This window comes from Pogonomyrmex barbatus, unplaced genomic scaffold (genome assembly GCF_055798465.1).
Source record: "Pogonomyrmex barbatus isolate J1 unplaced genomic scaffold, ASM5579846v1 scaffold10, whole genome shotgun sequence".
NCBI classification, from domain to species: domain Eukaryota; kingdom Metazoa; phylum Arthropoda; class Insecta; order Hymenoptera; family Formicidae; genus Pogonomyrmex; species Pogonomyrmex barbatus.
Genome location: NW_028297099.1, coordinates 4,050,121 through 4,078,089, shown reverse-complemented (window position 1 = coordinate 4,078,089; position 27,969 = coordinate 4,050,121). Strand labels below are relative to the sequence as shown.

Below are 27,969 nucleotides of genomic sequence, written 5' to 3'. Positions count from 1 at the left end.
TAATTATATTTATACGTATGTTACATGTTTTTTTATTAATATATATATATATACATTAATTAATTTTATCTAATTAGTTGTTTCCTACACGATGTATGTTTCCTACGTTAATTGAAAATACGACAAAATGTAACTACATTTTCGATGTTTGTAATAAATATGTAACGTAACAATTTCGCGAAAGTAATAGTATTCGCGACGAATGGTGTTTATCGACGAGGGATTAGACTGAACATATTTCGAACATCGAGCAATTAATTACGAGACGGAGGCTATCGTTTTGATTATACGTGATTAATAAGTATTGCTCACTAGTTTCCCATTTGTTGGATATATGTACCCTTAACTGGGACAGCAGACGATACGCTCGTAATTAGGACACGAGCCGGGCTGGGTGTACCCGCCATATTTTATGTTGCATTACATCGGACTCGCCGCCCAGCACATCGCGATGCACCGCTACCATATAGCGCTATAACGGACGTAGCGCGTCCATTTCTCCATGGACAAACGCAATCCCAAGTCTACGCATCCGACATGTCGCGTTACGAACGGAGCCTTACAAATACCGCGCGTGATATGTCGTGATTACGTAACGCGAATAAACCCACAACAAAGTAGACACGTCCGGAGTATTTCACAGTTTTCACTCGCGTTACGCTCCCTTCCTCCTTCCTCTTCTACCTCTTTCTCCACGTGAGTTCCACGATACCTCGCAAACTTTCATAATGCGTATTTTGCGACAACGCCCCGTTTCTCGCAATGCGAATTTTAATCGTACGTCTAATTATTTTGCTTCCTCCCCCCCCCCCCCGTGGCGGGCGTCTCACATCGCGCGACGCTCGAGCGTATTATCTTCGCTCGGGGGGATCATCGTTGCTAAACACATACATCGTATACGCACAGCGACAGCAAATTATCAAGTATCGTTATGGTTGTTGAAAGTTTATTGCACCGGATAGCTTGGGTAAATACTCGTCGCGCGATGAGTAAACACGAAAGAGTATTTTTTTGGAGAGATCAAAGGTGCGCGCAACATTTCAACTAACTGAATCTCTTTAGTGTATATGAAACGACACTTCAAACACGCGTTCATGCAAGCCCGGGGCCCTTTCAAAAAAATATGATGACACGCACTTTGTAGACGGTTGAGCGAAGTACTGTTTTGAACATATCTGCAATGCAGCTAGAAAACGGCTGCTGATTTGTTTTCATAAAGGCCAAATGTGCTGGGATTGCTCGGAATCGTTACTGTCACTGGCTTACCGGAAGAGTTATGATGTTGTTGATGTAGCCGAATGGGCTTGCCGGGCGGGCGAAATTCTCGCGTACTCGGATTCGACATCAAAGTTCACCTAAGTTTGTTCGCCGTGTCTATCTAACGAAGGTATTTGCATCCTAGGAATTTCAGTAATTATGCATACCTAATTAGCCATTGTATGTCCCATCTTATGCGATCTAGTATCTCGCGTGCGACATCTCGAGTGTGTGCGTGTCGCGCGTTGAATCTTCAAGGAATGATCAATTTCTGCGAGTAATACGAGTATATAGTGCGCGAGAGGATATTATTAACATTATTAACTAACTTTGAAACAGTCTTTAGTATAAAATTCCGATTCTTATTATATCGGATCTAATTTATATCATGAATAGAGTTATATAGCGCGGAGAGAATAGCGAAAGATCGCGATGCTCAAATAACGTGCGTCGCATTATCGTTCGTGTACCACCAATTGTAGTCGCGAAAATCTCTCGTATTTAAAGCTCCCAATAAATTTGAGGAAATCCTGAGACTCTCCGTTTTCGCTCCCCATTAACAACGTCGATCGGACCGATATCGAACGACGAAGTTTCGACGGTAGTAGGTGCAGCCCGGTAATCAGTCTCGCTCGGGCGAGTAATAAATTTCACCGCAATGGTGTACCACGCGTGCCACGTGACCCCGATCCTTCCCTGCCGCACTTCTCAGCACTTCCCCCATAATTCATCGGCCATTTTATCATGCCGTCAAATATATATTCACGAAAATCCGAGCGGTAATCGTCCCCTCGTAATTCCCATCACGACACTCGATCGAGAGAGAGAGAGAGACGCGGCCGGCCGGCCGACCCCTCGGCGCACTCGATAGCGAGGCTTCATTGGTGCAGCGAACCGAGCACAGATTGGGATCCGGTTTCAGATTCGACCTGGATTTAGATCATTATCCGCCGACAGGACTTGGGAACACGTCGCCGTGGTGCACGATGTGTTCTTTGACGCGCCGCAAATCCCCGCGCGAAACAATTAACCCTTTGCACCCTGGCGTCGGCCGCTCGGAGCGCGTGTGTCCGGGATGAAGGATACGCCCGGCGAGATAGAACTTTATACGCGCAACACGAATGTCGTGCCTGCATTCGTTACGCGATCCTTTGTGACAGCGAATGTGCGCGCTTATAATATATTTTTTTACAGCGTCTCAAGCGTATTGCGTTCAGCGCGTTTAAACGCGCGATGATAATTATGCAACTGTTTGCCGCTATCCTTTCCGTCCCTTGCAGACTTTCAGAAGACAGATGTTAAATAATTTGATATTTAATCAAACGAAATACATAAAGAGTTTTTTGTATTCTTGATTATATACAATAGTGAAATGTCCTATTAACGTGTTATCTTTTATAATGTAATACTTCATTTTGGATAGACAATGAAAAATTAAGCTTGTAGAGCGAATTTACGTATAAACGTACGTGCAGTTCTGATTATATAACTTAGTCTCTCGCGTTTTGCGCAAGCAAACGCTTACTAAGCGCGAAGTGACTTTCCACTGGACACCATCTAATATTGCACTATCTTGTATCTTGTTTACTCAGTGGACAGGCATGTTTTCAGCTTCCAGCATGCTAGGTAAGCGCTTGCGATAGTCGCTAAGTTGCTGGAGAGTCAGTCAAGTATTCAGCAAAATATTCATTCGCATTTGTAACGAGAGCGAGAGAAAAAGATTGATTTTCCGGGAATACACATGTATATACGGAAGGAATCTATCTATACTTTGCTGCGGTATATAACATCTATTAGAAAACCATAAATGATTATCGTGTGACCTTTCGGAACGCTAACCTTTTCGCGAAATTCGCATGGTCGTGAAACATTGTCTCGGAGCGATCCCGGCCACGGGATAATTAACACGACCGACGTTGCACGTTGAATCTGCCGGGTCGCGCGTCGTCAGGACTGACCAAATTACTCTCGAAATTGGCTTCGCGTGACGCGCCGCATTACGACATTCTGATATAACCCGGTTTTGCACCTAACTACATTAAATTCCAAAACAAAATGCGCGGACGAAATTTGCATTTCCCCTCTGGCGCACACATCCGCGCGCGCGGCACCGCCGTTGGGAGCAACTCCCGGATAAAACGTGTATGACGCGCGGCCGTAGCGGCCCGGCGGTAGCACGGTCCGCGCGGCATTAAAATTATATTATTTCGCCAGCTTCGAACGTACGCGAAGTATGCGCCGCGTTGATTATGAGTTTTAATGAATTTCTACGGGATCATTACAAAGCCGCTCTCGGGGCCGTGTGCGGTCGGCACACGTGGCCGTGCTCGCTCGCGCGCGACGCCACGTATTTGTGAAACACAGCACGGCTCCACGTCACGACGATCATCGGCTCGCCTCTCGCGCCCGCCGTTATTGCCTCGTGTACACGAACGACCGTATTATATTCCTGGGGCTTTTTCGCAGATAGAGTCGTAGACGGGTTAGAACTGACAAATGGAGCCGACACGTGTCACGATGCTAATGCACGGTGAAAAATTATTTCGCAATATCGAACGATGTGCGACGGGGGCGCCGCGCCCTTTCTTCTGGTTACGAGTTGTGAGCGTTCGCGCCTCGCCTTGCCTCCGCTCCTTCGCTATTAAGCAGCAATAAAACAGTCGGCGTCCAACGGGGTTAGGAATAAACGATTATTCTTTCGCTACGATCAGTGCGATCCCGCTCCCTCGACGAGGTCTAATGATTTTTCGAGATTATCAGTCTTTACCGCAGAGTGTGTCGTGTGATTATTTACGAACGCGCGGCAAATAATCACATATGTGGATGATTGAGCGACAAAAGTCAGCAAATGAGTCGTGAGTCAGCAAATATGAGACATTTGGACAGGTTCCAGTTTCTGAGGCTTATTATTTTTTCACGATAAAACATTATAGATATTTTATCTTTGTGGAAACGTAAAAGAAGGTATCGCGATAAGATAATTGAATAAACGATTAATTGAACAAGTAGGAATTAAATCACTTGATGATATTATATGCAAATGCGTTTGATCTCGATGTATAATGATTTTTTCATTCAAATAACAATTGGACACACTTTCATTTCTCATTGTCATTCATTTCGATGATATTCTATATTATTCTGTATTGTATTTTACGTACTCAAACAAACTGCGCGATAGCGATAAGCGAGAAATCAGAGTATCCAAATGTGCTTGGGAGGGTGGTGGACGCGATGCGCAAAGAAAAGGGAACGAAAAAGAATGAAGGATGAAGGGAATGAGGATGAGAGTATCGGATGTGGTAGGAAGAACGAAAGAGAATGGCATTTGCACTGGCTCACGGCCAAATCCCACCTCATCAAAATGTCGGGAAGACGGCTCGAGACGAGTCAAGGCAACACGGGCTGAATGTCATCCCTTGAGGAGCCGTTCCTGCGAGATTCGGCTTGGATGACGAGGGAGCCCCTCCATGATTGTCTTGATATTTTTCGACGTTGCAGCACGAAGAAACGTGACAAATGCGAGACAAATGCGGAAGTCATCGCTCATTTTCATGTAGAGCACGGTATCCTGATTGTCATAACTCAGGATCAGCTGTTTTATCCCGGGTTTCGATTAAACTGAACGATCGAACGAACGATCGTGCGCGATTCGAGGGGAAGCATTCGCCCGCGGTAAATCACGAAGATAAATCGGGTTATTAACAAACCGGTTAATGGATTTTTATTATGCACTGTATTGGGAAAATTAGATTACTTTAGAGACGCGTTGTTAAAGGAAAAAGATTTACGAATGATACTCTAGATAAAATAACGTGCCGATTACGAGTGTTATAGCGATATCGGATGATAGCGATATGATGAAAATGTGACGCAACACAGAGTGTTTGCGTTAGCAACTATTATGATTGAAAAACGAGATTGCTAAGGAGGAGAATTCATACCAGGCATCTCTTTACGTACTGCCTTACTTGAGGGCAATCTTACCAATGAAATTCTTCAGGAAGCAGACGGTCGCATAGCGCACAATAAATATTCTCCAGACTCTTTTGTAGGAAATCTACAAGAGAGGCAGGTATTCTATTGCGATCGACTATTGCATCATTCAGGAATTTGTCACGGGACAGTTCAACAGACTCGATTTCTGCATTATAAAAAAATTTATAGCGTCGGAATTTTTAATCTTTTCAGAGTTTACAGGTTCTTCGATTGAATAAAAGCAATCTGTAACTCCGAAATCTCTGAAAGTAGTTTAGCATGATAAATGTATATCATTTATATTTTTAATGTCTAATAATTATTTATTTTATTTTAAATAGCATAAATGCACACGAAGATACTATCTCGTTTAAATGTATGCGTAGTTGCGCCACCGGATAACAGTGATTGTTTGTTTCAAACTTTTTTTTTACACGCGAGTGAAATTCACTCGAACGATGAACGGTTATCGGATCATTTTGAGTGTGTTTTGTAGCACGCAACGACATGCCCATTAAGAAGACTCCATGTCAGGATCTAGATTAGGTTCTCTGCAATTACCTCTGCGTTTTTCGTCTGAACGGCGTTTTTTTTATTTTGACCGCACGATGGAGTTAGCATCTATTCATTAAATTAATAATTCCCAGTTGACCGTGACTGTAAAAATGTAATTTCAGCTCTAGTTTTTCGATATTGATAGGATATTTGCATATCAATCAGGTATGAAAGACAGTCAGAGTTAAAATAGATTATTAGTTATTTTAAAAGAAGACGTAATGTAAATTCGTGATGAATACAAGATGTAGAAAAATCAATAAAAATCAGAGGAATTATCAATGATATTTTGTTTAAATTTACAATGCTCTCGCAAATATTTAATTTTTCTATCAAAGCACATGGTGGAACATTGAATAAGTCACATAAAAAATTTGTGATCTTATTCGATTATTCGTTCTGAGCTCGTGCGCCGTGATACCAGGCAAACGATCGATCGATAATACGAAGATAAACGATTCCCCGACACGCAGGTAGTTAAAGTTTAAGTCATTGCACTCGTGCCGTCTTCGCGCATTTCTTCATTTTCCATAACATCTTACTTTGATTTTAATTAAAAAGTGTTTCCCAGTTTTGTCAAATTTGAAATTAACAAGCAGCTTTTCGTACTAGCTCTACCGATAAATTAAGCGCTACAGCCAATCGCGCGATCGTATTTAAAAATTTCCGGACGATCGGAATTCCCGTGGCTTTAAACCCGTCGAGAGACTGCACGCGTATCGATACCGTACGGTACGAAAAAAAAAAAAAAAAGAAAAAAAAAGAGAGAAGCGTGCGCAAACGAAACGCGCTATTTAATTTCGACCAGCTCGCGTGCGCGCGCGCCCTCGATTTCGCACGCCGAGGTAGCAGCCGTACAGGAAAAATTACGCGGAAAAATGAAACGGTTTAGGAAAATTCTCGGATGCGGCGCGCGGCGCGAGGCGACACACACGAGCCCCGCGGAAACCAATTTCGAAAAATGCGAACCGGCATAGTCGAGTATCACCGCGACGGCATTCGCGACCGAGACGGGGAGGAGGCGCGGGGGGACAGGAATATCGGCCCTTTACCCCATCGCGGGCGCTCATGCGACCGCTGATACGCCGGTCGGTCGCTCTCGCAGTGAAACCCAGGTTGCCCATTACGCAGCGGTTAAGCCGGATAATCGATCGGTCGGCGGCGGCGGCAGTGGTGGCGGTGGCGGTGGCGGCGACGGTAGCGGTGGCAGAGCGGCGGTGGCAGCAACGATAGCGGCAGCGACAGCAGCACACGCACCGGCACAGATAAATTAGACGGGCTGCCAATACCGCTCATTAGCGTGCCAGGCGCAGAAAACGCCGCAGGCCAATTATGAAAAGCGAATTTCTACCGACGGACAACCGCGGCTCGGCAGCGGCGGCGACGACGACGACCGCGGCCGTTCCGACGAGACGAGCGAAATCCGTTAAAAAAATAAAAAAAAAAAAAATGCACCCCCGCGGAAAAACGATCGGAACGTCGGCGGCGCGGTCGGCCGATCGCGAATGGATTTTGTGGTTTTCCCGCGTGTCCGTGCGTACGGGGACGCTACTCGTGTGCACGTGCACGCGTGTATACGCGCGTTTGAACGGACGGGTGTCAAAACGCAAGCGTGTTAAATGCGCGCGACGACCTATCGTCGCGCGTCAAACTGCCGCGCCGCCGAAAACCGCTGTCCTTTTCACGCATTTGCACGCTTCCGACCGCCAGTGCGTTAGATATCGAACTAATTATTGCCCGGAAAGGTCATGATTACGTAAGCTTGCAACGTGCCCGTGTCGCGAGCGTCGAGAAAAATTACCAACAGCTGACTTATTGAAGAAAATTATTCTCAAGCAACTTATTTCAATATAACGCATATACTAACGTAATGTTTTATTGTTATTTTATTCGCAAAACTTCCGCTTAGTTACGTTATGCAACTCTGAGTACGAGTATTTGAACAACTCTGTTCACGTTTCCTGCTTCATTATACTCTAGTTCATTGCAACAACGTAGTCCTGTCGCAGCGAAGAATGCGTCGGTGTCAGGTACAGGAACCGCAGACCTCAACATCGACGTGTGTTTTTCACGACGTCGCCGCGGGTAATTTGCGCAAGCATGCGTCCGCATGCGTTCGCGTGCGTGTTCGGTCAACGTGTATCGCGCCAGGTTCGCCGGGAATCCCGCATTAAATTCGCACCGCGCGGCAATCAGTCGCCATTCTGCCGGCGTTGCGACGCTGTTACGTGCGACGCTTACGTACGTTATTACGCGAATATGTGACCACTGTGGCGCCCATCGTCGCTGCCTTTTCTCAGCATATCGCAGACAACACGTACGCTTAATTAAACTGCCATCGTCGCCGCCGCAGCTCTATTTTGTTCGCGTCGCACGCACGTCATCGCTGTTGCAGAATGGCGGGCAAAATTTTCTTGACACGCGAATCGAAGGAATCCGAGCGTGCATACCGATCGTGCGTCGTATGCGAATGTAGCCATGGCTTTTGAGCTCTTGCAAAGTGCCAATCATGGCTACGAATGTAGTTAATTGTAAATGAAAAGCGGATATTTTATACGCGTCCCGTGACTTGGGAATACCATGCTTTGAACGAAGTTCATACGTGCGAAAATTCTTTATTTAATAAAATCAAATCTAAATATTGGATTTAAAATGTTTAACTTGCTCTCGTTCAATTAAGAATTTTAAAAAGCTCTGTTTCAGGAAATGCGATATATTAGTTTCTAACCGAGCCACTGTCTGTACAGTTCACTCGCAACGCTTTTACGAAGCGGATTAAAAGCTTCCGTGTAAGAGTACGCTAAATTCGTACTTGTTTAACCTAGTTTCTCACATAGCTTCTGTTTCTTTCAGAAATATTCTCTTGGTTTACAATTTTCTATTCTTGAATTTAATTACCCCGACTACTTTTTATCTTATTTATTACTCCGAAAATCATACAATGCACAATGATTTTCTCTCATACGGTTCTTTCTCTTATGACACATATATCTCGAGCCTCAGATATTTAGCTTCCAGTATTCCTGTCATATTGCATTATTTATTATTTGATTACGTCAATGACTCTTAGTGTCAGTCGATTAATTTTTATCAAGTTGGCTAACTTTTTCTATATTTTCCTTGGTCATTGCATCTACAAAATATGAAAATTTAATTAATTATTAAAACTGAAATGTGTAGCAAAGCATTGGTCAAAAATAACATTTCGTTAATTATTTCATTTTGTGACAAATATTCCGTAATATATTTCAAAAATGCTGGTATTAAATATAAATAAATAAATAAATATATATAATATAATATGTATGTATGTATATATTGATTATTAATGCGTGGAGTAAATCAGGATAGATCTGGTACAATGGATCTCTTATTGAAATTTGTGTGCGGTCGTGTAACATACGTTTTTGTATAGCCTCGTTACAGAGTTCATAGCTTCGTTACACGAGGCAGAATGTTGACTCTTGTGGACTTGTTGGCGACAATAACCGTTTGATAGCGTCATGAATTCGACATTCGGTATTTTTGAGTCGATATGCGACCTCGCCAATCTCGACCATCCAATTATTACAATAAATGCTCGAATAATCGTCGTAGAATCACTACAATATGTTGATTGCAATCCCGAAATGGGTTTACGGAAATGACGCAGCTTACGTGCTGCCTGTTTAATCACATTTAGTGAAACTTTAGTGCTGTACATTTCGCGTAATTATCGATGTAATCGATGCACCGAGATATGGTCCTTTAGAAGCTAAAAAGCAATCAAAATTGCTAACCAAAGTACACAACAATTTTAAATTTCTGCATAAAGAATTGTAATAAAATAAACATAATTTTAAATTTATAAAAATTTATAAAAATTTATAAAAATTAAAGTACAATTGCCAAAGTACTTATAAATTAAAGATTAATAAGTTACATAAGTTTGTGAAATAAAAATTGTCAATTTCTATTCAATTAGACTTAAATAATCTGTTGACAATCATAAATACAAAAGTTCTTTTATTCGTTAAAATATAAATCTATTATTGTCATATCATAGAAATTTTTTTTTAAAGATACGTTTGTTACAGTATAATTATATTTTTAAATGTTAATTGTGTTAGCCGATTCTCACATTGTTACAGTCTATCGTTATCTGATGATTCGATATCGCGATAGAGTGATGTATTATCTGTAAAATATTCGAGCAATGTGCAATGTGCAATATGTAACATTAATAACATTTTTGTATTACCAGCACGTTGAGATAACTATCACCAAATGCTATAGATATTGCATTCGTTATCGGATCGCAAAGTATTCCGTAGAGACATCGTCGTTGTTTTCGATATGCGCATATATGCGGTGTTTTAATAATAATCATAAAAAAGTAAGCAAATATAGTAATCGGTTAATAATATTACCATAGAGACACAATATTCGATATACTACATTCGAGCGAATACAAGTGCTTGCAAGTTAACAAATAGTATTTGACAGGTTCTGCCTTAAAAAAATATATATTACTTGGTCTATTTTTAGATTTTATTTTTTATATTTGTAAAAAATAAATGATCTTTTTAAATTTATTTAAATTAAATTTATTTAAATTATTTGTATCGTGATACTGTGCACTTTTCTCTGGCTATATTTTGGAAGGGAATGAATAGCGGACAGAGCTTCTATTAGCACAGCAAGAGCTCCGACGAGGTTGAGAGCAACGATTTTCATATGACGAAGTTAAAGAGGCATCAGATCTTCCTTTCTTTGACAAGAAAGCGGGGGTCGGTTGCAAACGATAATCTCGCTCTCGCTGTCTTTGTTCAACACTTCGTGTATCCCCTTGCACTTGGCTTTTTATCCGCTCCGTCTCTTCCGTTCTTCCGTTCCTTCCGCTCACGTTTATAGTTCTCCCTTTAGCTCTCGCTCGCTATCACATTTTCCAAGCGACGTTCTCCTTCGAAAAGCGCTTTCTTATTTGCGACAACGCGCCGCACTTGCTTGCCTCCCTCCAGACGGTGCACTCGAACGGCAGCTATAATTGAAGAATATTGCCCCGCATGGACCGCAAATAGGACGCGACTCTAATTTCATTATTTCGCGAAAGAAGCGTGCATCTCCGCAGAGAGAATACCTCACCAAGGTACCGTGACTTCGCCTACGAGATCCTTGTATTGCTATTAGAACGTGGAGGCGGGAAAGAGGAAACGGGAGACGGGAGACGGGATAATAAGAAAAAAGTGGAAACTGCCGCACGCCACTCCGCAGAAAATGTATGACGCGATATACCGAGGTAAAAAAAAAAAGTCGAACAGCAGAAAGGAATCGGAGGTGAGATCGTAGAAAAACAGTCGTGAGGATTGTATATACATATATATATATCTTTTTTAGCTTAAATAACGTTATGGAAATAAAGTTAGCTTACATGTTTAACTTATTTTATTAAATTCAAATTAGAAACTAAAATAAAAGAATTCTATGAAATATTCGTATCATATTTTATTTAGAAACTCATTATTATTGCGTGAAATCTCATTCCTACTTTATGAAAGTGGAAGACGAATATAATCGATACTCTCAAGGCATTAAAAAATAAGTTATATTCTACAAGCGCGTTACATTAATTTCTTTTCTGTACGTTCTATAATTTTTCTCGTTATCTTCTAAACGTTCTTTCAAAAACGAGACGCGATTGCCTGTAAAGCTGCAAATCGATACTTTTCTCTGTACTCGACAAAAAGAGACTATTTACCGTATTACTAAACCTACTGAATGCTTTGCGATGACCCATAGTATTAACCTTCTTTCTGTAACGCTTGTTGCATTTCGCGTTCGATTTCACCATTGATGGATACTTTTATCTCGAGTGTTCAATTGTTGCAAAAATCGTTGCATGTTATGAACTAATGAGCAATTGACCTAGACTAGCGTATATCAGTTTTTACAACAAAAACGTTACGACGTTACATCGCGTTATTTTTTTGGGTGAAAAATATTTTTATATAAAATACGCAAATAGTGTATGTGTGCATTCCACAAACATTCTTCAATCATATCTAGCGCGATATTGGTTCGATGGTAAACTCGATGATAAATTCGGAGTAAACAAATTCACTGCGCCAACGTAAATATATTAATACACACACACAATAGCACTTTTTATTTTCAGTTAGATTATTAAGATTTTATAAATAGCATCACACATAATTTTCTGAATAAGCTGGTATCTGTAATTAAAATAAATTAAATAAATAATTATTTTTGATAAATTTAACAATTCATAAAAATTGTTGAAGCATATTGTTGACGCATATCGCGTAGAAAATGTATTTCAGATATTATACCGAGAATTATAATTGTGCATTACGTTCATTAAAATCATTTGCAACATAATGACGATTGTATCGCGTGCCGACGACGTCGATTTATTTCCCGCCGGCGGCACGGCGGAAGGAAGTATAGTCATCGATGGAAAACCGCTGTCATCTGCTGTCTCCGTGTGTATCGGAATATGTACCGCCATGATGCGATCACACGAGCCAGGAGTGCGGACATTTACACGCATTTAACCCTTTGACGAGCGGAAACACGCACGGCAAATCAGCGCCGGCGCGAGCGTTCGTGGTGTACGCATTCGGAGCATACATCACCATCCAATTATCACAGCTCGCTGACGCTAATTTCGGGCATTCAGATATCATTTCATCCGTCAATGGCGGCCTGATTACCAATTGTATAACTCCTTTTTTTGCAACTCGCTCGTTCAGTCTCTCCCTCGCGCCGACACAATGGTCGCTTTCGGGCCGATCGTGCGGTCCGAGAGTGAATGCTATGCGCGAGCATGACGGCATAATATGCTTCGGAGGATGCCTGTCAATTTTGCAGCTCGCGGCCGTAAACACATGACCATTTCATCGGAGATAAAATTTCAATGTTTGGCGGCTAATTTGCCTCGCGCGGAACATGGCGAAGTGCAAAATTACATTACGGTAACGTTTTAGAGAGTGCTTCGTGTATCGTGTATCGGTTTGTTAGTTGATAAAAATCGCAATGTTATTAAACTCATTTAAACACGTTGCTTGAAAAGACAAGCGGTAGATAAAAATTGGAGAGAGTGACTTTTTCACAATTATATTAAAGCGAATATTGAATTTTTATTGATAGCGATTATGATCTCTTACATTTCACGCCAATAAGCAATTTTTTTGTGTGCAATGCAACAAACAAACAAATAATGGAAAATAAAGAAAAACATAAAAAATGTTATAGATTGTTTGGAAAGAATATCTACAATAAGTATATTTTATTATAATTGAATTATTTGTGCACATAATTCATAATCTTTTTAAACTAAAATAATAAATTTTATTTACGATCTTTTCCGGTCTCAAAGCATACTTATAAAAATATGTATGCATGAATAACAAATTTTAATATCGCATATAACTCGAAGTTTTATAGAGGATCGGCTTGAATGGAGTAACGCGCTCTAAAGTTTGCAGCGGCTACTGTATGAAACAAGAGACATGCGTGTATATGCATATATGTGCAAATATACATAGTAATATTTCAGTTTCATTATTTCACATTGATTATACGTTACGTTAAACATTATTAAACGTACTGTATAACGTACAAACGTAGTAGAATGTTAATGTTATGCACCCTGGAATATAAAGATCTGAAATACAAGAGAGTGTGTATAACACAAAAGACAATCTTACATTTCAGATTTCTCGCAGAACTGAATTCCTTCATACAAAGTTCGCGGTGGAATCAGTGGGGAAATCACCGCGCTGTATGTGGGGAAATCACAGCGTAGCTCCTACAGTAAGTAATGTCTAATTTAGAAACATGACAATCTACGATAATGCCAGCTTTACTGTTTAAACATAAATTTTCATCACATTAATATCGATTAGTACTCTTCAATGTATGTCGAGGGATTTAGTATATATATTATAATTTATTAACATAAGAGAAAAAGAAGCATATCTAAATATACACGTAAATATGCATTTAATCATACGTATTCTAGTCTTTTTTTTTAATATTAATCTTTATGGAAAAATGATATAATTCATCGTTTTTTTCTCTTTCTCTCTCCATTTATATTTTCTCTATCTACATTTTTACAATCTTACATTGTAGTAATCTTTTTTTATCTGTATTTGTGCATTTCTAGCGATCGTTTGATCACTCGATGGTATTTCCGATAGGATAGTTCCACGTGCCAATTCATAATACGCACCGGGCCAGCACATCCCCGTCGCGCGCCCGCACTTATTTATTTTTGCATTAATCTATTTTTATTTTATTTGCCGACGGAAATCCCGGCTGTCGCCGGCTGCGCCGCAGCCGCGTCGCGTTGCATCGCGTCAACTGTAAACAGAAAGCCATGCGGCATTGCGGCAATCCTATCACGTATGCGCGTGTCTACGTGCACGCGCCGTTCATATGCTCGTCGGAGCAAATATGGTAATGCATTCACGCGAAATGTTTTCACGGGGCTTTCTCGAAATACCAAGTCCGCGCGTGAGGCTTCCCTAACGGTTTACAAACAAGCTTGATCGCTCTAGATGGTGGCGCGGGCAACCCTCACCACTTTTGCCGCGCGTTTTCGGTACCGCATACATACCGGAGCGTTGCAAATGCGCGCGTGTGCGAGAAGGGTGAGGCATACATTTAAAAGCTACGTCATCGTCTAATTTTTTTTACACGATTTGTTCGACGTATTATACTATTGTTCGAAATTAGTTTGTGAAAAATAATTTCGAAATAGCGAATAATATATTTTAAATTCGCGTCAACGCGATTTCGATTAAAGATAAACCGGTATGTATATGCGCGATCTTTCTTTTTTTTATATATGAGTTTGGGCATGTTTATTCATTTGGATATTTATTTTTACTAAAAATAAAGGTAAAAGTTTTCGCTAAAGCTTTTATAACTTCGCACACGGATATGCAAATTTAAATATTTCTGGATAGATCTAGATTGTAAATAAATCTAGATTGTAAATGAATATTCTACGAATTCATCAATTCCGTAAGCGGAGCAATTTCCAAGAGCCGAGAGCTGTATTTTTGCGCTACATTTCGTCAAATTGAGACCTCGCAATTCTCCACGAAATTCAACGGTGGGTACAATAAAGTAATGTCAATATTACCGCTGCTATTATCCTAATCGATGTTCGTGATAGTAGCACCGAGGGCTTACACAGATCCGATCGGAGACCCCATCAGGATGGCTCCGTTACATTCATGACCCTGGTGCGGCGATGATCCGTGGTGAAATAACCCTCGGTTCCAATCATTTCTCCACACCAGGACCGCAAGGCCAGATGGGTCGTGGCAGAGTTGCGAAATCCTCGGCTAAGCCGCGATCGGGACGACGCGTTTGAAGTCGGTGGCGGGTCGAATCGGAGGTTCACGGGCCATCTGTTGTTAAACGGGGAACGTGCGTCGAGCTCTAATACCTATCTTACATTACGAAATCATCGATGACGAAATCCTCTGGAGCAATTAGCTGGAAAGCGGCACAAATCCGGAGGTGACCGTCCCTCACTCATATCGCGGATCAATAGCCTTTGTGATACGACATTAGCTATGAGATTTGAAATTTCCAATAGCTTCACTTGCGCAATAGATAATGAGTTATGATAATCGTGAGTATATTTAAAAGATATGCATTTATCATATTTCTCAGAGTATTTTCAGTGAATTTCAATTTTTTTGTCAGATTAGCAAGTGAGATTATTACAATGGAAAATTCCTGTTTAAAATTTAAAACATTTTTAATTTTCTCCATTCTGATTTCATTATAAACGATAAAAATGTAGCATTTATATTAGACGTTTAAGTCGATCAAATTTTATTCTATATACGGACTACATATTTTCGGAATTCCTCTTGTCATTTTCATTATCTGACGCATAATTCTCGTTTTATTCGTTCCAACATATATATATATATACATACATACATACATACATACATACATACATACATACATACATACATACATACATACATACATACACTCGTACATACAACATATTTTATATATATGTGCATACACACGCGTCGCGAGACTTCACGGAACACAAATACATCGGCAGTCATTCATCGATAGACGGAATAGATGGCACGGCCAAACGATAGCTCCGCGCAAATGTCGGTGTCTGTTGCGCATGCTGTTCGCGGGAACGAGATAAAGATATTGTGCATATTGCGCGATATTATGCGATGGATGATGTATCACGCGCCGTTACTGCCTTCGTCATCGCGCCGCACGGTAAATTCGAGCGCAGCCGCGCGCGTATTTGCTCTCGAGAGCGACGATATCCGCTCACGCGTGCCACGCTCGCGGTACGCTCTGATTATCAACGAATAATTCCTGCGAACGACGCGCTGTAGCGTGCAAATTTGCCGACAGAACGCCGCGCCCGGCCCGTCGAAAATCATTCTGGCGACGCGCCGGGCGACGCGCGCGCGGGGGAGGTTGGAAGCAGCCCCGTTGAAAAAAAAACCCGCTTTTCGCTTATCCCTTGAACTTTGATCCCCCGTGGCGTGCCGCTGACAGGTTGTTCAATGTTTGCTCGACCGTTTGTCCTGCAGACCGGTATTTGGTTAATCAGCGAGTTAGTTGTCCATGGTCGAATTCCCGCCGTCGTTTCTCCCGCCGTGTCCCGCCCGTTTACATGTAACGCGCGTTTCTCTCCATTTCTCTCTCGCTCTCCACCTGTCTGTTAGTTTGTTTATCTCTTTCACGGATAGGGTCTCGCTGGACTATGGCTGATCGGAATTTATCGAACGTGTTCGTGCGTTCACGCGTGCAAATATCTGCTGCGTGTCGAGCGATTTGGTCCACACTTCAGACGTTCTCTTTGTTTGATGACAGAGACACCGACAGATTTTTTTCTTAAAAACGATATGTGGAATGCAATTTACTTAGAAATCCAAAATGAAAAAACTGACTATTCCTCTTCATCAGAATCATGTATATTGATAACTTACAATATATTTGATAACTTATTAGAAGACAAATATTTTTTAAATATATATCATCATATATCTAAAATAAATTATATCTTTCAATTAATTAAACAGATTAAATTATTATAATATTATGCGGATGGCTTTTTTGGCAGTTTGATAAATGTCTTAAAAAATAAACTTTAATTTTTATTTACGAAGGACTGAAATTTCCGAACTAAGAGGGAGAAAAAATAAATCGCTAAAATTTGCGCATGAAGCTTTCTAATCTTTACAATATCTAAACAATGTAGTCAACATTTGCACGCTCAGATAGATAACCTAATCCGATCTCCTGCGACTTCACTGCGTACATCGCTTGGTTTCCCTGTCCGCCCGAAAACCAAGCGCGTCCTCTCGGCTTCCGTCGTTTCCTCCGCGTCCTTCGATGTGTGTACGAAGTTAGTGAGTTTGCGTAGTTAGCGTTACTTGTGCATTAATTGAGGATTACAACAGCAACGAGATATGAGGGGTGGAAGTACTGGGGGCGGGCGGGTTGTACGGCGGTAGGTAGAGTTGGCGGGGAAGTCGGAGGTTGGGAGGATGAAGCGATGGGGAGGATAGGATTGAGAGGGGAGGGCAGCACCGCGGCGGAGGGTTGGATGCGGAGGAGTTGGTCGACAAGCGTGAGTACAAGCTCAAGCGCAGGCTTCGGTCTCAGACTCTCAGGCACATGGTAACTTTCCTAATCACCGTACGAAGCCCCGAGGTAGTCATCCGCTCAGCCATCATACTGCCATCTAAGTACAGCAGACACGAAAGCTCGATTAGAGACGTCGAAATCGCGTGCGGCATACGCGGATACCTCTCTACTGGATACGTACCTATCTCGATCGCCGACTCGTAAGTTCAAGCTCTTCGTGATCACCGGCGCGACATAAAAGGAAACCGGTCGCGAACAGTCAATACGTGTCCTCGATTCGGCAGATCGAGGAACCAGTCCAAGAACAGTCTTTATCAGAAAACATACTTTTACAATAGCACGCTTCGTACATATGTCGCATTGCGTTCTGTCAAAGCTATCTCCGTAGAAGTTTGTATGCTTCACGGATTGCTATTGGCCCTTTCTAGTGTAGTTCAGTTAATTGACTCCGATTTTCGCGTGGGTTAACGTGATTCGCTGGTCTCTTAGGACGTTAAATAATTAAATTGAGCAAATTAAATTGTTGAATTAACCTTCGATCTTAAGTCGAGAAAAAGAGATATATATATATGCATATAATCTCTCTCAAAAGATTTTATACTTCTTGGAGAAATATTACGGAACACTTTGCAAATTATACATTTGCATATTTAAAAGAAATAATATTTATTCAATTTTTTAATTCTTGCCATTAATTAAAAATTTTTTTAGAATATTATATTATATTTAAGACATTAATTTAATTTTGATATTTTTAATTGTTAAAGTATATCTTTTTGTCAAAGATATACAAACAATATGTAACGTCACTCGACTTAAGAATATAATGTTTGCATATCATTTAGATTCTCTAATGGAATATATACCAACCGTAATCAGTATAGTACTTTGAGGAGAATGAAGAGAATCTTTGAATTAGAAAATATCTGACCCTACAAAGTAAAATCTTTGTACTCTTCTATATTTCGCGATATGTTTGCATATATGATGAAAAACTAATTTTTCATAAAATTTTTCTTTGTTTTGAATAAGTTTAGCGTGTGAGTGCATGTTCGAAATATTGAACAAACAATAATATGAAAATATGTTGGTATATTGCCATATTGACATTATTTTTATTTTTATTTTTATATGATATTAAGTAATTGTACTTATACAAATATTAGTTGAAAGAATAATAGTAAAGTAGGACATAACAGAGATAACAATGTGAATTGAATCCTATTTAGGAAAATGATGAACACTAATTAGATATTATAACAAATTCTCATTCTTATTCCTTAATGAGTTTTAATGAGAAAATTTGCTGATTATTTAGTACATTATTGTTATTATTATAACTTATTAATCTGACTGTAAAGCAAAGTTTGCTGTTTGCACCAAACGGCACGAGATGGCTCGTTCATAAAATAATGACTGCTTCCTTTGTGCTATTTCTCGACATCTTCTGCATTTCAACATTTCGAGAGAAAGAGACAAAGTACTCGTAATAACTAAGTACTTCGAAAGTACGAAGATAATATTCGTATTGTTACGGGGCTGCGTGCATAACGTCAAAATGGAGACAAAAAGTACAATACAACCGATACAAAACTGAAAGAGAACGAATCGTTACTGCACGAGAAATACGATCTGCGTTTATATAACCATCTCGTGCTAGTTCTTAAAACCGTTAGAGATACAGAAGCTCTGAATAGTTGCGTTAAAACTATATTGAAGTTGCGAACTTTCAAGATATTTTATATAATGAGTCGTGGCTGCATTACGGTAAGATCAGCTTTAAACTTTTGGATATGCTTACGAATAAACGATATTACGTAATCCGCTGTAAAAGCAAAAATTTTTTGCGATCGTTTCAACGAGCTAAAACTTCATGAATATAAGACAGACTGAATGTTTAACGTGAATTATTTTTGAGCAATGTCTTGGAATTATATTCTTAATCTTGTATGAACCTCTAAATTCAAGATTTTTTTTAATTAAAAAAAAAAACATCTCAAATTTAAGAAATATTATGCAATACAAGATAAAAAGTGTATTATTTTTTGACAAATGTTAACGAACTTAAAGTCTATCTCGTCTTAACTTACGATATCTTGAAAAATATTAATTTTATAAATTTGGACTCTGTACATCAAAACGATAGTGACTCATTGGAAGACTTTGAGTTAGGAAAAGAAAATGTAGTTTGATTTTAAAGCATGGATACTTCGGTGCTTTCATTTTCAACCGGTCGGTTCTTTGGTAAAAGCCTCCTACCGAATTTAAAAGGTAAACGTTACTCTTATCTCGAGGAAATGTAATCTGTTCCTCCCTTATTGCATTTGGCGCAAAAAGAGATTTTTAAGTGCAGCAAAGTGAAGGTATAATGGAAACTAGGGATGGGCGATTTTTTCAAAAGTATCGATTTTTTGGATCGATTTAGATCGAACACTTAAAAATCGATTTACCAAAAACTTGACTGTCAAAGAATCGATCTTTTTATCTAATTTTACGAAGGCTGTGTTTCGAAATTCACCAGTATTGAAAATCTATAATATACGTGATCTGAATTACATGTTTTCAGTACTGGCAGTGAGTATCGAAACGCAGCCTACATGGTATTATTTGAAATAAGTATACTTTTTTTATAATGACAACATAATGACAATATTTTTGTACGAATACAAAACATCAATATTTATTCGTTAATATATATATTTATTGCTTATTTTTGATAAATGTGTGTGTGTGTGTGCGCGCGCGCGCGCGCGCGCGCGCGTGTGTGTGTGTGTGTGTGTGTGTGTGTGTGTGTGTGCATATTCAAATCTGAATATAATATTCTATTGTTGTCGATATGCCTACAATTGATAAATATATTAAAGTTTAAAGCCTATTCAAATAAATTTGTATAGATGCTACACGAAAAGTGTAGTCAACCAATGCGTGTAGGAATCTTACATTTTTATAGAATCGATTTTTAATTTCAAGAATCGATTGACTGAATTAATTGAAGCTGTAAGATCGATTTAAAAAATCGAGAATCGAATACAAAAGAATCGATTCTTCGAAAGATCAATTCAAGATCGTCCATTCCTAATGGAGACTATTATTCTTACAATGTATTCTTCTATATAGTGAATATTGGATATAATAATAAAAAATGCAGATTGGTTTGATTAGATTCGATTGATAACTTCTTTTCAATATATAGAAAATAATAAATATGTATCCTTATATTACATACAAGTTTATATTTTCTTTGTACTTTTTATTTGAAGTTATAAATTATTTACGTTAGTGAATTTCACCGAATGTAACAAAAGATGTAATTATTTCCAGCGTTTAAAATATCATTTTTTTCATCTTTTTAAATATATAAATTTTACAATATTTGTAATTATTAAAAAGATAAAATTGTTCATAATAATATTCCACGATTATATTCGAACAAACTTTTGATCATCGTATCGGATGCCACCGATTATCAGTCAACTCGTAGGTATATGGACGTTATGTGATATCGTAAAACCGCACACAGCCCGTTGCTGAAGCTTGTGCATCCACTTTATTCATGAAGCGGCAATCGGTGGAAACGGAGGTATGCCTGGCGACGCTATCGTCGAAAATCGTTCTATATAAACAGGGACTTAACCGGTCTTCCTCCCCCTCCCCCACTGCATCCCACCACCGGTCGGTCACCCCTTTCCCGATACAATGTAGCCGAAGCGAGATTGACCGGGGTTGAAAGGGAGGAGGGGAGGGAAGGATGAAGCAGGGCGGTTGAGCAGGGTTGAACCATCGTGCTCCAGCATATTCATGAGCGCTGAGTGCGCGGGGGTCTGAACCAATATACCGCCTCTGTTCTGCTCGTATGTATGCAGGCACGTATGCCTGTATGTACACACGTGCATCCCTTTGTGTGTGTGTGTGTGTGTGTGTGTGTGTGTGTGTGTGTGTGTGTGTGTGTGTGTGTGTGTGTGTGTGTGTGTGTGTGTGTGTGTGTGTGTGTGTGTGGATGCAGATATGTAGGTATACGGAGAACGGCTAGTTTGGTGCCGTAAGTAAGAGCGAACCGTTTATTCAGCAGCTTTTGCGCGGTTACGCGACAAGTCCGAAGAGATCCGAAAGGACGACGTGCCCTCCGGGCTTCCTTCCACGCTCTAATCCGTAACACTTTGCAATTTTGTGAAGTCAAGCTTTGGGGCTCGTTTCGTGATGTAACACATCACTGGGATCGAAGTTTGATAATGGCTCCAGTTAAGTTTTAAGATTGAAGATTATATGCATTTTAGCTTATTATAATTTTCATTTGTGCACTGTAATAATAGAATGATAGATAGTAATTATGATAATTTTTTAAATAGTAATTTTATAGTAATTTTTCTTAAATTTAGAGCACAATTTATTATTTCAATTTATACTGTTTTAGAAAATAATTAAAAAAAATTTATAAAAATTATAAAAATTAATATTAAGAATACTACAAACTACAAATATGTTAAATTTTAAGTATGTGAAAAATTTACATAATTTGAAATATATAACATATCATATTTTCATGACATCATGTTATAATGTGTAAATTATAATAAAATGTAAATTATAATAAATATATTGTATTATATTACGTGTCGTGATGACAATTTCTTTTGAAGTCGTATTTTATGAAGCATCGAGAAGCAGTACTGCGATGTCAACGCAAAATCGATCTGACTCGTATGAGAATTGTACGAATGCATTACGATCGTTTGGAAAGCGACTCCGACGAGAAAAAAAGAGAACGGTATTGAGATAGAGGATGTTCCGATGGATCCGTATATCAAATCTGACATTTCGCGTTTTACGTGGAACGGGTGCTCGCGCGCGCGCGCGCGCGCGCGCGCGCGTGTATCGGCCGCAGGGTATGTAGGGCATTCCATTCGAGGCGAAATCGGTCCAATTATACATCTATCGGATATGTGATTACTCAAAAAATATTTATTGGTGCCTATTCGCCGTTCTTCGTTCGTACATCAGTATCCAGATTACATTTTAAAGGCAATTTTCACAACCCCGGTCCGGACTAATTCACTCTTGCCGACACATCGCGCATGAGTGGGAAAGAAGCGAGGGCCGAATTGATGGCAATATTAAACTTCCCGCACCAAGTATCAACGTTACTCCCCAGTCTTCTCTGCACAGAGATGCATACACAGATACACACGCATACAGATATAAACACGTATGTATATGTATACGTGGTTGTCTCGATTTTCATGTATAGATTCGATAGCGAACACTCGCTGGAGGCACTTGTTTGCAGTGTCCGTCAGCGACGGGGGGTGTAGGATGAAAGCCCACTCGGGGTAGCTCGATGCAGGAATACCTATTGAAATTCTTTAATTAACCCTCACGGCATCTCCTTTCCCGTATCCGCGCGCAGCTCCGTTCAAAGGAGCAGAAGGACTGAGCAGCAGATTGATCGTGCTCAAACGATGTGTAAATTAATCGCGAGCAGCAACGGCGTAAGCGAATATTTCCTGCTTGCACAGATATTAGTGCGAGTCAGTGTTAGATCTGTGATTGCGATAGGTATATATATATATATATATATATATATATATATATATAAATATGATGCGTAACTTAGCAAAAATATATCCATGTGCTCAAATTCAAGGAATGAATAATCTCTGATTACGAGATTTTCTGAAATTCGACTATCCACGTCGACGTGCTGCCGTCATTTGTAATTGCGCGGACACGATGATTTAATAGTACGCTTGGGTTACTGGATTTCACGACGCAGTCAGATTTTATAGTTTGCACAGTGGAGCGATATTTCCGTCAATATTAAACGTCATTGCAGCTTCATTGGCATTAACTAATGTTTGACGACATTAATCTATTTTAGGTAACCGCAGACCGTAGCAATCATAAACCATTTTGCATACAAACCATTCGCATTAGCGGCTGTTTTGAAATCGTTTCGTAATTTATAACATATGACGAATGATAGGAGGGTTTCACTTACGCGAGGAGGTAAGCGCGCTTGGTTGATTTATGACTAACACCCTATTCCCGTAATTTATATCCATAAGCAGTGCTTTCCGAGATTACAGCAGTAAAGTTTTTGTAATTATCATATCAAGTATTAAAATTAAGGGAGAAACGATAGCAATTTTCATGCGTGTTGAAAGTTCCCGTTAAAGAAGTGATAATATAGTTATAGTACGGTTTTAAAGCTTAATGTAAAAACCATATACAAGGCAGAGAGAGAGAGAGAGAGAGAGAGAGAGAGAGAGAGAGAGAGAGAGAGAGTGTGTGTGTGTGTGTGTGTGTGTGTGTGTGTGTGTGTGTTAAAGAATACTTCACCATCTATAGCATTAGGAAAGTAGATCGAAAAACTATACTAGAGTACTGTCTAGGAGAATGAGAAAGCGGAAGGAATCGACAGAATGCGAACCGAAGGAAGACAGATAGTTTTCTTTCGTGCGTCTACCTTCGTCGTTTCCGTCAAAGGAGCTATCGATCTAAGTCGAACAAAGGAGTTACTTTAATTATCGGCTGTGTTTCGCGCGCTGGCGCATCTACTCGGCTGTTTGGTGTCCTTTGTAGGAACCTTGAGATGGGCGGATGGGTGAGACCGCGCATAGAGCGGGACGAGTATACCCGGGGGGTGGATTCACCCTAACGCCAGTTCGCAGACAGCCCGTAAAACAATATGGGCTAGCCGGCAGCTTCGCATGCGCGACTAATAAGTAAATACGAATTAGCATTCCGAGTCCTTCGACGATATAAATCAAACGAATTAATTACAAAGTGGAGACTAAAGAGAAGCGTACGATGGCGCCGGGCTGTCCTGAAATAAAGAACGCAACGCGCCGTCACCCGCTTTGCATATTGCTCAACGTAAATACTAATAAATTCCAACCGGGTACTCACGTACCGGCAAATTAAACGCGCGACAGACACGCGAATAGATGCGTGTTCCATTGAGCGTGTCTCTTTTGTGTGCAACGGAGTCGCTCTCTGAAAGAAGCGAATTACGTCCGTACACGATGAAGAAGTTAGGGAGCCTTTGATCCTGACGGCAGTCGGTGTTCTAATTCGTTCGCTTAAACGGATACCCGGACGTGCGTAACTGCATCTACACAGACTCTTTATTTGCGTCGCGACATGGCGCCGGGGAATCGACGCGATGTTACGATCAACAAGTGGAGCGTTGATTTTCTCGGAGAAAACATAAAAAGATGCTCTTATATGTATATATTTATAGTATATGATAGACTTACGAATTTAGAAATATGATAAGAAAATTCAATCTGTTATAAAAATGATTATTAAAAAAAAAAAATCTCTTTAGAATGATATATATTTTTTAATAATGCACATTCACACGTGTTACGCGAAGGATACATCCCGATACTATCCCGACGAGTATCCGCAATAACGCTCATCTATGTCTGGATAATAGATTCGCTTTCACGTCTATTAGGAAAATGCGTTATCCCCGACGGATGCATTATTACAAAAGGCGATCCGTCGGGTGACGGATTACGCGCGCGATAAAGGGCGCGAAGCGCGCCGCCTCGTTGTAAAACGATTAATTCGCGCACTACCGGCCGGCCCCGCGGCGGCGCAGCTGCTAAACGACATAAAGATCTTGCTACGTGGATACGCAACGATTAATCCCATCGTCGAATAAACAGGGCACTGACGTTGCTCGTTCGCGACAAGCCGGCGTTATCTGTCACGTACACGCGTTGATAATGCCCGGGTCTGTATGAGTGCATTACGCGCAGGACGGTGCATAAACGGCTCTAGGAGAAACCGAGTGGAGGATAGGCTTTTCATTACTGTTTGGTATCGTGTTTCAGCCACCCTAACGAGTCGAATGAAGGGTTGTCGCGTCGCTCTGCGCGAGCTGGCTGCGGCGAGCGCGAGGGCGGCAGGTTGAGGGACGATGAGGGTTGGGGTTAAACGGGGATGAACGAGAACTGAGACGGGGTTGTTTGCAGTTTCCCTCTAATTTTGTTGGAAACATCGTTACACCTAGATCGTATCATCTTGTTTATGGGCTTATACCTAGAATGCCGTTCGACGCTGCCCCTCTCGCTCGTCGACCGCCATTTTATTATCGCGGAGAAAACAGCGAGCTCTCATCCGCGTATATGTCGCTTGAAACGAGTTTGTCTGTGTTGAAATTGCGTTGACAATGTAGCTTTTATTTGTGCTTTAAGAATGAAGATGATTTGCAATTGAATCCCGTTCGATGATTGTACATCTCAGTGTGGACAGTGTAAATAATTTGTATGTATGACAATATATGAAATTATTATTAAACCGTAGACTTTATTTCGGAAATGGCGAGTACATGCGAGAATCTATTCTATTTTTCAAAGTTGCACAACTGGTAGACGTGTAGATGTGTAACGCGATATAAAGTTTCGAAGACCAAAGATTGTACTACTCTCGCAATGACATTTGAAAAACAGCGAGAACAATCGAGTAAAACAGCGTTTAGGCAAGTTTCTCGACAGAATAGCTAGATATCTAGCTTTGAAATAAAACTCTCCGACCGTGCAATGTTTCACCAGAGAGGGAAGGCGTGCAGCGTTTCGATTGTTACGCATGGCGTAGCTAATTACCGGCTAATTGTAGACAATGACATTTTCCCTTGTACTTTATTTTGCGTCGCTGTTATCGTAAATGCTCGCAAATTAACGTTAACCTACGTATCGGAACCCAATTTCGCTCAATTAAGCAATTAACGGCCTTCCAGCATCAAATAACGCTCGTTTTCCCGACTGACGCGCAGAGTTCTCTTCCATTATTTACATTCATTTTGTTATCGATAGTTACAGTAAAAGTTGACGTGCACCATGACTATTTACGGCACTCTCCAGAATGAAATAAATTCAACGAGACGAAAAATATATTGCAAAATTGTCGTTTCATCTGTTACAAGTTACAGCAAAGATTGTATTGTAAAATTTTTACCATCGATATATTATTATCGTGTTTAAATATTTTTCGTAAATCTTACGCTTGGGATAATAAGAAGGGATATTTTTTTCAAACCAACTATTTCGCTCGTCTTATATATTTGTATTTCTCTCGTGCACCCATTGAGACTCGCGTTGCGCATGATCCGCCCGCGTATATAAGCATAACCAGCGACGCGTTCATCGCTCGTATACGCACGTCTTCTACGCACGTATCGCAGACGTCGTGATTCGCTTCGTGTCGACGTGGCGGGTGGTACGTGGGAAGCGCGGCGTACGTAGCGCACGTGCGGAAAAATAAATCTTATTGTTTCTGGAATCGAGTTTACCTGGGCGGTCCACCTGTCACGCTCGTCAGGCAACGCGACAAAAAGTTTAACGACGTTATCGCGGCGTTATCCAAACACGGCCAGACCCGCGTGAGCGGGTGTCGTACGCACACGTACGCGCGCGCGTATGTATGTACATGGGGTACATACAATGCACTCGTCGTCGTCGATGCACGCGCGACTGTCACGCGTTGGCGAATACGTAAGTCTACATACTACTGTCTACGGGAGGAAAAAAACAAATAAAATGACGAAAGGTAAAGCGCGGACGCGAGGCATGGGGAGACAGGGGTTGGCGTAAAAGTGAGATGCGCGGAATTTTTGCGATCCCCCGTGACGAAATTGCATCCGCCCGCGCACGCTGGTGACGCGCATCGTCGCCCTGCAGCTGCTCGCTTTGTGCATGCGTGCACCCCGAAATGCGTCGGGATCGATTCGAATGGAATTTCACGCAGTCAAGAACCCCGCTACCCTCCCGCCGCTTCTTTCGGCATTTTTTTCCCTCTGACCTGGCCTTTTTCATTGTCGCTCCGGAGAATGGCAGACGGGAGTTCGCATTAACCTTAGAAAGTCCTGTCTCATTTTGATATGATCAAAGGCCGACCAGTGGTTCGTCATCTGCCCGCTCTGTTAAAATCTCAATTTTTACTATGTACATAACAATTCTTCGGGAAAAATGAGACATTAAAACGTATCAATTTCTAGTTAGCGTGTGAGCGGTTTAAAAAAATTGATAGTTTATATAGGTCTATGTATAAGCAAATTATTAGAAAAATATTTGTAGAAGACAAAAGTGCGAATAAATTTTGTTTGAGTTTACATTGTCTACAGATATGTAATATGGAATATATGTAAAGGAAATAACATATACGCATTCACACGTGCGTCCATTTTATTGATAAAATTTTCATTCGCCACGTAAAACGAATGCGAATGCTAAAACGATAAGGAGATATAAATTTTATCGAGTGCTATATGCCGCTGCATGCGTTTTAAACGGCATTATCGAACCGACATTACCGTGCCAGCATTTCCGGAACACGCGCGTTCTACAGATTGTATTTTGCGCAACTTTCATAAACCTATTACAGTTGAACGACAGAGTAAACAGAGCCGTATAATGTGTTTCGTGCTTCGCACAAAGTTTTTCTTCTTATCTTTACAGGACCAGAAATAAAAGAATTCATACATTCGTAAGAATACTTATTACTTATCTG

The 27,969-nt window shown here is 40.5% G+C and overlaps 1 protein-coding gene and 1 long non-coding RNA gene across 2 annotated transcripts in view; both read right to left on the bottom strand.

Moving 5' to 3' along the window:
* The window catches only part of Ten-a (Teneurin-a transmembrane protein), a 426,087-nt gene that overhangs the window by 199,312 nt on the left and 198,806 nt on the right, over positions 1-27,969 (bottom strand). The window lies entirely within an intron of this gene.
* Positions 85-27,969, bottom strand: part of LOC148937874 (uncharacterized) — a 42,901-nt gene continuing 15,016 nt past the window's right edge. The window contains exon 3 of the long non-coding RNA XR_016137894.1: positions 85-17,763. This is a non-coding gene — a long non-coding RNA (uncharacterized LOC148937874). The remainder of the gene's footprint in view (positions 17,764-27,969) is intronic.